The sequence below is a fragment of the Tenrec ecaudatus genome, chromosome 9 (genome assembly GCF_050624435.1).
Source record: "Tenrec ecaudatus isolate mTenEca1 chromosome 9, mTenEca1.hap1, whole genome shotgun sequence".
NCBI classification, from domain to species: domain Eukaryota; kingdom Metazoa; phylum Chordata; class Mammalia; order Afrosoricida; family Tenrecidae; genus Tenrec; species Tenrec ecaudatus.
The window spans coordinates 104,406,868-104,418,493 of record NC_134538.1 but is presented as its reverse complement, the minus strand read 5'-3'; the positions used below and the strand labels follow the sequence as shown (position 1 = coordinate 104,418,493).

The 11,626-nt window shown below is 42.2% G+C and overlaps 1 non-coding gene across 1 annotated transcript; it reads right to left on the bottom strand.

Moving 5' to 3' along the window:
* Nucleotides 1-11,160: 11,160 nt before the first annotated feature.
* LOC142457468 (U5 spliceosomal RNA) lies at nucleotides 11,161-11,277 on the bottom strand. The gene has a single exon (XR_012786197.1). It is a non-coding gene; the product is annotated as a U5 spliceosomal RNA (small nuclear RNA).
* Between the last annotated feature and the right edge of the window lie 349 nt (nucleotides 11,278-11,626).

Sequence of the window (11,626 nt, the reverse complement as noted above, 5' to 3'; positions counted from 1 at the left end):
CTACCTCCATATCACCTCCCTACCTCCATATCACCTCCCTACTGCCATATCACCTCCCTACCTCCATATCACCTCCCTACTGCCATATCACCTCCCTATCTCATATCACCTCCTACACCCATATCACCTCCTTATCTCATATCACCTCCTACCCCCATATCACCTCCCTACTGCCATATCACCTCCCTACCGCCATATCACCTCCCTACCGCCATATCACCTCCCTATCTCATATCACCTCCTACCCCCATATCACCTCCCTACCTTCATATCACCTCCCTACCCCATATCACCTCTTACCCCATATCACCTCCCTACCTCATATCACCTCCTACCCCCATATCACCTCCCTACCTCCATATCACCTCCCTACTGCCATATCACCTCCCTACCGCCATATCACCTCCCTACCTCCATATCACCTCCCTACCTCCATATCACCTCCCTACTGCCATATCACCTCCCTATCTCATATCACCTCCTACACCCATATCACCTCCTTATCTCATATCACCTCCTACCCCCATATCACCTCCCTACTGCCATATCACCTCCCTACCGCCATATCACCTCCCTACCGCCATATCACCTCCCTATCTCATATCACCTCCTACCCCCATATCACCTCCCTACCTTCATATCACCTCCCTACCCCATATCACCTCTTACCCCATATCACCTCCCTACCTCATATCACCTACTACCCCCATATCACCTCCCTACCTCCATATCACCTCCCTACTGCCATATCACCTCCCTACCGCCATATCACCTCCCTACCTCCATATCACCTCCCTACCTCCATATCACCTCCCTACTGCCATATCACCTCCCTACCTCCATATAACCTCCCTACTGCCATATCACCTCCCTATCTCATATCACCTCCTACACCCATATCACCTCCTTATCTCATATCACCTCCTACCCCCATATCACCTCCCTACTGCCATATCACCTCCCTACCGCCATATCACCTCCCTACCTCCATATCACCTTCCTACTGCCATATCACCTCCCTATCTCATATCACCGCCTACCCCCATATCACCTCCCTACCCCCATATCACCTCCCTACCTCCATATCACCTCCCTACTGCCATATCACCTCCCTACTGCCATATCACCTCCCTACCACCATATCACCTCCCTACCCCATATCACCTCCCTACCTCCATATCACCTCCCTACTGCCATATCACCTCCCTATCTCATATCACCTCCTACCCCCATATCACCTCCCTACCGCCATATCACCTCCCTACCCCATATCACCTCCCTACCTCCATATCACCTTCCTGCTGCCATATCACCTCCCTATCTCATATCACTCCTACCCCCATATCACCTCCCTACCCCCATATCACCTCCCTACCTCCATATCACCTCCCTACCTCCATATCACCTCCCTACCCCATATCACCTCTTACCCCATATCACCTCCCTACCTCATATCACCTCCCTACCCCCATATCACCTCCCTACCTCCATATCACCTCCCTACTGCCATATCACCTCCCTACCTCATATCACCTCCCTACCCCCATATCACCTCCCTACATCCATATCACCTCCCTACTGCCATATCACCTCCCTATCTCATATCACCTCCCTACACCATATCACCTCCCTACCTCCATATCACCTCCCTACCCCATATCACCTCCCTACCTCCATATCACCTCCCTACTGCCATATCACCTCCCTACCGCCGTATCACCTCCCTACCCCCATATCACCTCCCTACCTCCATATCACCTCCCTACCCCCATATCACCTCCCTACCTCCATATCACCTCCCTACTGCCATATCACCTCCCTACCCCATATCACCTCCCTACCCCATATCACCTCTTACCCCATACCACCTCCCTACTTCATATCACCTCCTACCCCCATATCACCTCCCTACCTCCATATCACCTCCCTACTGCCATATCACCTCCTTATCTCATATCACTTCCTACCCCCATGTCACCTCCCTACCTCCATATCACCTCCCTACCCCCATATCACCTCCCTACCTCCATATCACCTCCCTACTGCCATATCACCTCCCTACCCCATATCACCTCCCTACCCCATATCACCTCCCTACCCCATATCACCTCCCTACCTCCATATCACCTCCCTACCCCATATCACCTCTTACCCCATATCACCTCCCTGCTTCATATCACCTCCCTACCCCATATCACGTCCCTACCTCCATATCACCTCCCTACTGCCATATCACCTCCCTATCTCATATCACCTCCTACCCCCATATTACATCCCTACCGCCATATCACCTCCCTACCTCCATATCACCTCCCTACTGCCATATCACCTCCCTATCTCATATCACCTCCCTATCTCATATCACCGCCTACCCCCATATCACCTCCCTACCCCATATCACCTACCTACCCCATATCAACCCCCTACCCCATATCACCTCCCTACCCCATATCACCTCCCTACCGTCATATCACCTCCCTACCGCCATATCACCTCCCTACCCCATATCACCTCCCTACCTCCATATCACCTCCCTACCCCATATCACCTCCCTATACCATATCACCTCTTACCCCATATCACCTCCCTACCTCATTTCACCTCCCTGCCCCCATATCACCTCCCTACCTCCATATCACCTCCCTACCCCATATCACCTCCCTATACCATATCACCTCTTACCCCATATCACCTCCCTACCTCATTTCACCTCCCTGCCCCCATATCACCTCCCTACCTCCATATCACCTCCCTACCGCCATATCACCTCCCTACCGCCATATCACATCCCTACCCCATATCACCTCCCTACCTCCATATCACCTCCCTACTGCCATATCACCTCCCTATCTCATATCACCTCCTACCCCCATATCACCTCCCTACCCCATAGCACCTCCCTATATCCATAACACTTCCCTACCCCTACATCAGCTCCTTACCCCATATCACCTCCATATCACTTCCTTAACCCCACATCAGCTCCCTACTGCGCATCACCTCCCTACCCCCATATCACGTATTTACCCCATATCACCACCACTCCCAAATCGGTTACCCACCCCTTATCACCTCCCTATTTCCATTTTACCTGTATACCGAAATGCCCCCATATCACCTCCATACTCCCATACCATACAACTAGACCCCAGGCTATCCTGAAGAGTTGTCCATCATGGTCTTCAAGCTGGTAGGTGAGGCTGAAGAAATTAGAAGGGGGATCTTTCCAAGAACCCATTTAGCTATCACATACCTCTGTGTGTGTGTGTGTGTGTGCGCACGCGCGTATAATTTAAACAACATGGTGTGGAAAATATTAGCCAAATGACTTTGAAATAAAAACAAAATGAGGTGTCTATTCATCCCTCTTATTACACCTAGGCTCTTCCCCATCCCTATCTCTCTTCAAGGTCCACATGATTTAATAAACTAAGGGATGGAGAAGGTCCTGAATCTCAAGATTGTATTAAATTTCCCAGATCCACCACAAGGCTAGTTCAGAAGCATTATACCGCAATAGTGATGTTTGGTTTAATACTTATTAATACTGATTTTTTGCTGGAGGATGTGGTGGGGTTGGCTTCCCAGAGAGATAAGCAGCCAGATCTACTTTTGAGATCAATACATAGATCAAGTAATTCCATAGTTCAACCATGTGCAGTTAACCACTATCATGTACAATCACTTAGAATTTGCTACCACAGTCTGTTTCCAAACACCCTTTGTCTATATGGACCCCTTGGCATCATCACCCCTTCACCCAACCCCCACCTCTGTGCCCCTCTCCCCCAAAGCCCTCATTCGACTTGCTGACTCTATAGCTTGATCAGTCCTGGTTTTCATATACCCCTCCCTCCCCCCCAAAAAATGTACCACAACATCAAGAGAGTGATCACCAATGACATACTCCCAAGATACCCCTTAATTTGTACAATCAAAATCTAAACAGAACAATACAACCCCAAATCCATAAGATTTTGGAAACTAGATCAGGTCCAGCATGCATCCTGGGGGGAATCATCTGACAAGTTTTCATTTTTCAAGTCAGATTTTTGACCTTCTATCTATACTCGACTCACCGATGCACTCTGTTTAGTGAGCCCTTTCCTTCTATTCCTGAATTGTGGATGAAGGGAGTTCACCAGAGGTTTATGTCCTGTATACCTCCACCAATAAATCTTGGGGTCCCACTGTCATCCATAGCCTTCTGCAAATCAGATCCTCAGACTTCAGGATCAGATAGTAATTCCTCCATTCAATTTCACATTGTTTCAGAATCCGTCGGTTGCTAATGATGGTGTGATTCTTCCATGTGGACATAGTTGACATCTCACTTAGATGACTGCTTGTTCAGAGACAAGCTTTTCAGACTGCAGACACTATTTTTATCTGATAGCCGGGCATCATCTAATTTCTCTACCACATTTTTCTCTAGGACCTGTGTCCTTCCTGTTCCTTTCCTGAGGGTATCAAGTATAGCAGCCAGGTCAACTCTGAAGCTGCTTTAAGAAATTATGTGAACAATCCCATCCAATGCTGTTGAGGCCTATAAAGAACAGTTTTTTATAAACTTAAAACACATAAATTTACATTCATTGGTCAATCTTTATAAAGCCCTGTGCTTTATCATAAATATTGTCAATTAATAGAATATAAACAACAATGAGAAATTGCATAACTTTTATGACATAGAAAAATAGTGTGGGGAATAATCCAACAATACACTGATGAATTCTGGATAAACCAAAGACTACTAAAAATAATTTATTCAAGTCGGGAAGGCATATATAAATATTAGCTGTATATGAAAATAATTAAAATAAAATGAATGGGTTTGAATTCAAAGTAACAAACAACAGAATGGGATTTTGTTTTTGGCTACACAATTCTAAATATATTCAATAACTACCTGCTTACCCAAAGCACATAAGATTTTCCCAGAGAAGTAAGCACGCTGCCCCTAACCCTATTATTTTCTGATTCTTTAAATATTTGTGTGTGGTGGTGGGTTATTCTGAATAGACCAGTGAATACTGATCTATTTAATAATAATTTATTGTTTCAGACACCAAGCTAAGTTTAGAGACAGTCTAACCCGAGAGACCCAGGCCACTGACAGGTGAGCAACTGTCAAATATCAGGTACCCCCACTGCTTTGAAGCACCGTTATTTCCCAAGTCGTGAGAGCAGGTGTTACTGTAGTTAGGTGCCATCTCATTCATTCTGACCCATAGCGACCCTATGCACAATCAAACAAAACCATCAGTGAGCGCACACAAACTAGGACACACAATTGCTTAACATTTGGCATTTGAAGTTTTTTTAAAAGAATATGCTAGCTCAATTTCTTACATGCTTATTTTCTTTTTGCTATGAAAATAATTCTTTTTCTTTTATTTTCTTTAAATTGAGAATTTGAAGGGATCAAAAACAGAAAGGAAGGGGATATGGCTCTTTCCTCTCAAATTAACCTCCTTAAGTATCCTTTTAACAGCCAATAAAGCTCCCTAATTTTCCTAGATAATCCCTAGAGAATCCTGCTACCTGGTAACTCAGGATAATTTGCAGAATAATGCTTTGCCCCAAGACAATAGCTCTAAAAAGAGAGCCAGTAAATCTCTGAAAGACCATTAATTACTTAATGACCATAATTCATTGTAATCCTTACATAATAAAATCCCTCAAGTAAAATAATTATCAGTGTATATAATCTTGTGTGGTGGACAAGTTCTTTTTAAGCTGTCCATGTCATGAACCGAGAACGAAGTTGGAGGAAGTGCTACCCAGGAATAACCCTTCGTGGAAATTGTTCCTAGATTTAAAATCTTTCAAAAGTAAGCAAATAAATTATAAAATTAACTTCTAAGAGGATCCCTCCAACATTATGTAAATACCATTTACACCAGCACGGTATTTTATATTGTATTACAAGTCACAAAATAAAACATCGTCTTACCTTCTAGTCCTAAATCAATTTATTTCCTCGATCTCTCCACCCCAACGCTGGCCCTGTGCTCATGGAGCCACACGACCTCACTCAAACCTATCAACTGCTTAAGAAAGAGACACGAGAAAAGTAGACCTGCCTAAAAACCTACCCATGTAAGAGAAGGCCTCTGCTAGAGTGTGGTAATTTCCAGTGCTCAGAACTTAATTGGCGGTCATTGACTGTTCTTGATTCTCCTCAGAATGCTATCCTTAGTGCATTATCAATAACAGCACCCAAGAGTTGTCTATGCTCCAGTGGCAGCTCTGATCAGGACTGACATCGTAGGGTGAACTTTTTACATGTATGTAAAATTTACAAGCAGATAACTCAGAGTAACAAAATCGAATGTGCACCATCATGTTTCAGGCCAACATATTGTTGGATTCAACATCAAAAACATCATTTGTTAGATGTCTTCAAGTCAATTCCAACTCATGGTAGCCCCACCTGCGCAGAGTCAAATTCCCCACAGGGTTTTCAAGGCTGAACCCTTCAGAAGTAGATCAGTAAGGTGGTCTGAGACACCTCTGAATAGGATCGAAGTTAAGGTAGTATTCTAGCCCGTAATCATTTGTACCACCCAAGGATTCCAGACCGAAATAATAAGGTTTTCTAAATATAAAAATCTCCTTCAGACCTTAATGCCACTCAGTACTACACAGAGGATTTTTGTTCTCTTCTGTTCATTTTGTTCTCTTACCACTGAAAGATAGGGTCTCTGTCCAAAGGCTGTGAACTTCAATACAACAACAAGAATCCTCATTGCAATTCCAATTCACTACAGTGGCGTACAGTGCCAATTTGAAGGAAGAGTACCAAGACTCACAGATGGTTAGTGGATCATCACAGGCATGAACAGGCTGTACTTCTTCCAAGACAGACTTGTACTTCTGACAGCCCTCAGTACTTTCAATATTCTTCACCAGCACCGTAATTCAAAGGCATCAAATCTTCTGTGGTCTACTTTATTCATTGTCCAGCTTTCACATGCATATGAGGCAATATTAAAAAACCAAGGCTTGGGTCAGGTGCATCTTAGTTTTCAAAGTGATCTTGTGCAGCAGATTTGCCTAATACAAATTGCCATTTGACAGGCTAAACTCCACCCCTTCACTCTTAGTAGTCTCAAGTTGACACCACAGACCACCCTTTGTCAACTTGACGCTTTCACACAAATCTTTAGTCATTTATAAACAATAAGAAACTCATATCTGTACCCAACAGGTTAAAAATAAAATGCTTACAATTTATTTTTATTTTAAAATGTGCCAAAGCCTCATTTAAACATATTCTATAAGTGAACAACAGAACAATATTGTATACTTAACAATTGTAGTTAGGCATAGGTAACACCTATGCCTTAACCCTATAATCTTATGAATATATTCCTCCGTCTATGAAAGTTTGTAAGTCAGCCACTTCATTCCTTTCTCCCCACCCTATTTGGGTATTCAGTTTCTACACTAAACTCTTACATCAACCCAGTGCTCTACGAAGACAACCATATTCTTTCATGTGAAGAATCTATATTTCAGTTGGAACTTTGTGAGTCTGCCTTCAGAAGCAAAGTCAAAGCAGAACAGGCCATCCATAAATTCAGCAGCAATATGCACCAGTTCACAGGCTCAAAAATCTCTTCATCTGGTGAGCTTCTGTTCAACTCAATGTGGGCTGCCTCACTTAGCCTCACCAGGGTGCCCGCTGGCTGCCTTGCCTTTAGACCATGGCCCCATCACAAATTCTCAACAACCCTAGTCCCCTGTGCTAGGTCATGAACTTCAGACCTGTCAACCCGCTTTCCTCTTAGCCTCGATTCCCTGTAAACCAGGTCCATGTGTGTCAGTGACCAGTCTCAACCCATCTCTCTGTTACTGCATTTCTCTCACTGCCACTCAACAAGTGGATCCAGGTGGTCACCTAGCAAGCATTTCAGCCTGCCCACAGGCTCTCTTTAATGTTCAGTCCTAGAGGGGAGAGTTTTTTTTCATGGTTCCAGTTTTTTCAGCCTCAAAACAAACCTCTAGTTCAAAATTCAAAAATCCTAAGAGTTCCTTTTTTTTAAAAAATTTAATCTGTCAACAGCCCCCTAGGCAAGTCTCTTCACCCTTGAATGTCCTGAGCACTCAAGACGCTGGGTGGGGCTTAGTTTTTCAAAGCCACCTGGCATGTACTAAACTCATTTAAAGATTCCAATTTTAATGGCTGAAGGCAAGGTTTACAAACTCTATTTTCATACTTCCCAATAATCATGTCTACCAATCATTATATCAATAATAATAAGCAGAAGAAATCAGTATAAACAAAGTAGAATCTGATCCTAAACTCAATTCTTAAAACAGTCAAGTTCAATCCTTATTAATCTTATCTTAATCCTTATTCATACTGTTCCGTGATACAAAATATGGCCTTAGGTCTCTGACTGAGTGCGCCAGGGTCAGGCTTTCCTGTCAGCCATTTTGACTTTCTGTCCGCCATTTTCACTAAGCAACTCTGAGAAATTCAAGGGGGCGATTTTGTCCCCGAGGTGAGGTCAGAATATATGCTAATCATATTCATTTTTGCCATTTCACAAAGGAATGATCAAAAACAGCAACCAAACAAAATAATCAAAACTTTAACTTCCCATTTGGTTGTCCAGAAAACAACCCAGTAAACTACATGGCTATATCTGACCTCTGGCTAGCCTAAGAAGAAAAACTGCGCACTGTGTTAGTACCATAACACGCATGTGTGTGAAAGAGAGAACTTTATTTCAAAGATAAATTGTGCATTAAGAGAACATCTCAGCCCAGTCCAGATCAAGTCCATAAGACTGATATTACCCTGTATGTCGATAGTAGTCCATAAATTCCTCTTTAGACTCATGCAGCCATGAAAAGATGCTGAATACAGGAAGATCACAGGCCAGTGGATGGAAAGTCTTGTGGATATAATGGTGGTGGAAGTATTTCAGCACTGGCGTGGGTCTCCACGTGGCTCCTCTAGCTCCAGGGCTCTGAATCTTTCGGCAGAGCTCCTTGTGGCTTGTCAACAGGAATATCACGCAGGGAATGAGTGTATCTGGTCCCCAGTGAGCTACTTATCTCCATTGCACCTCCAAATGAAGTCATCAAGCTGCAACCTGATTGGCAGACTAAACTCCACCCTTTTACTTTTAATAGTCTCAACTTGGCACCAGATTATTTAACTACCACACTGTTATAATCTTTATTATTTCTTTTCTTCTGTTGGCTGAAAATGTATTTTATTACTCTTGTTGTAATTGTTAAAGATGCAGGCATAAGGTGTAAATTTTGGTCCTTCTTTTCTGATGTGTGCATTTTATTGCACACGTCTGTGGATTATTTTCCTGTATCCCAAAGGATTTGGTATGCTTTCATTCTCATTTGCTTTAAGAAATTTAAAATTTAATTCCAAAAGTTAAAAGCAAATTTAATAACGTAATTTAAGTAACATTTTATATTAATTTTTAAATATAAATTTTAATTTCAAAATATTTTCAGTTACCCAGCAGTTATTTTTTAAAGTAGGGTGCCTTTCAAGTTCCATGTATTTAATTTCTGAAAAGTCATAAATGAAGAAGCAGTAACAATTTAAGAAGCTGAAAAATCTCCAAAAAGGATATACCCCCAAAGAAAATCAAATGACATAAAATAGTAAAAATTTTCCAATAATAAAGACAAGAAAAGAATCCTAAGAGCAGCTAGAGAAAAAAGAATAGTTATCAATAAAGGAGAAACAGTATGACTAATTTCTTTTATGAACTCCTAATCATTAGCTCCCTGTTTCCCCCAACCTCCTCTGCCTTAACCCTAAAACACTATTAATCTAGGTTCTGTCTCTCGATTTATCCATTCTGACTATCATATACAGAAAAATACACAAACAACAACACAAAATGAAACAAGAAAAACTTCAATAGAAAACAAATCTGATGTTCTGTGTCTAATTGAGCTTCTTTCCAGTTGTTTTGCCTTTCCTCCAGGTTGGTATACTGAAGCCCCAACTATTTTTTAAAACCATTTTATTAGGGGCTTGTACAACTCTTATCACAATCCATACATACATCCATTGTGTCAAGCACATTTGTACATTTGTTGCCATCATCATTCTCAATACATTTGCTTTCCACTTGAGACCCTGGCATCAGCTCCTCATTTTTCCCACTCCCTCCCAGCTCCCCTCTCCCTCATGAACCCTTTATAATGTACAAATTATTATTATTTTGTCATACCTTACACTGTCCGCCATTTACCTTCAGCCATTTTTCTGTTGCCATCCCCCAGGGAGGAGGTTATATGTAGATCCTTATGATCGCTTCCCCCTTTCTAACCTCACCCTCTCCCCTCTACCCTACTGGTATCACCACTTTCACCTCTGGTCCTGAAGGGATCGTCTGTCCTGGATTGCCTGTGTTTCCAGTTCCCATCTGTACCAGTGTACATCCTCTGGTCTAGCCAGATTTGTTAGGTAGAATTGGGATCATGATAGTGGGGGGAGAGGGGAAAGAAGCATTTAGGAACTAGAGGAATGTTGTATGCGTCATCATTGCTACACTGCACCTTGACAGGATTATCTTCTCCCCCTGACCCTTCTTTAAGGGGATGTCCCTTACCTACAGATGGGTCTTGGGTCCCCAGTCTACACACCACTCCCCCATTCACAATGATTTGATCTTTTGGTTCTCTGATGCCTGATACCTCATCCCTTTGACACCTCATGATCACACAGGCTGGTGTGCTTCTTCCATGTGGGCTTTGTTGCTTCTGAGCTAGATCGCCGCTTGATTACCTTCAATCATTTAAGACCCCAGATGCTATATCTTTTGATAGCTGGGCACCATCAGCTTTCTTCACCACATTTGCTGATGCACCCAATTGTCTTCAGTGATCATTTTGGGAAGATAAGCTCACAATGATATGATATTTTGTTCTTTGATGTCTGATAACTGATCCCTTTGGCACCTTGTGATCACACTGGCTGGTGTGCTTCTTCCCTGTGAGTTCCCAAGTATTATTGTAATATTGTCAATTTCTCTCTTCAATTCTATAAGAGTGAAATTAGTATATTTTGAGAGTCTCTCATTGGGTGCATAGATAATTATAATGATTTGTATCCTTGTTCAATTGCCCATTTAATTTTTTTTCTTTTTTTTTCTTTTTTTTTTTATAAGTCTTGTTTACACAAGACCTCAAAAAATTGGTTTCAAGACTCGTATTTGTTTCCCTCCACGGAAATCTTTAGTAAAAGGCGAAAGATTTATACGATTTGAAGAGAAACCAGAGTATGCCCATTTAATTTTTATATAGTGCCTTTCTCATCATGAATTTTGATTTGAAGTCTATTTTACCTGAGATTAGTATTGCAACTTAAAAAATTCCATTAGTTTGACATACTGGAATTTTATTCCAACTTTCCTTTTTTTGCTCTATTTTGTCTATGTATCTACGTGTGTTTCTTTTAAGCAGCATATTAATGAGTCTTGTTTTATTGTCCATTCTATTACTCTCTGCCTCTTATTTGGTACATTTATCCATTTGTATTCAGTGCTGTTATTGACAGTATGAATTTACGGCTATTGTGTGTGTGTATGTGTGTGTGTGTGTGTGTGTGTGGTTGTTTATTACTCACAGTTTC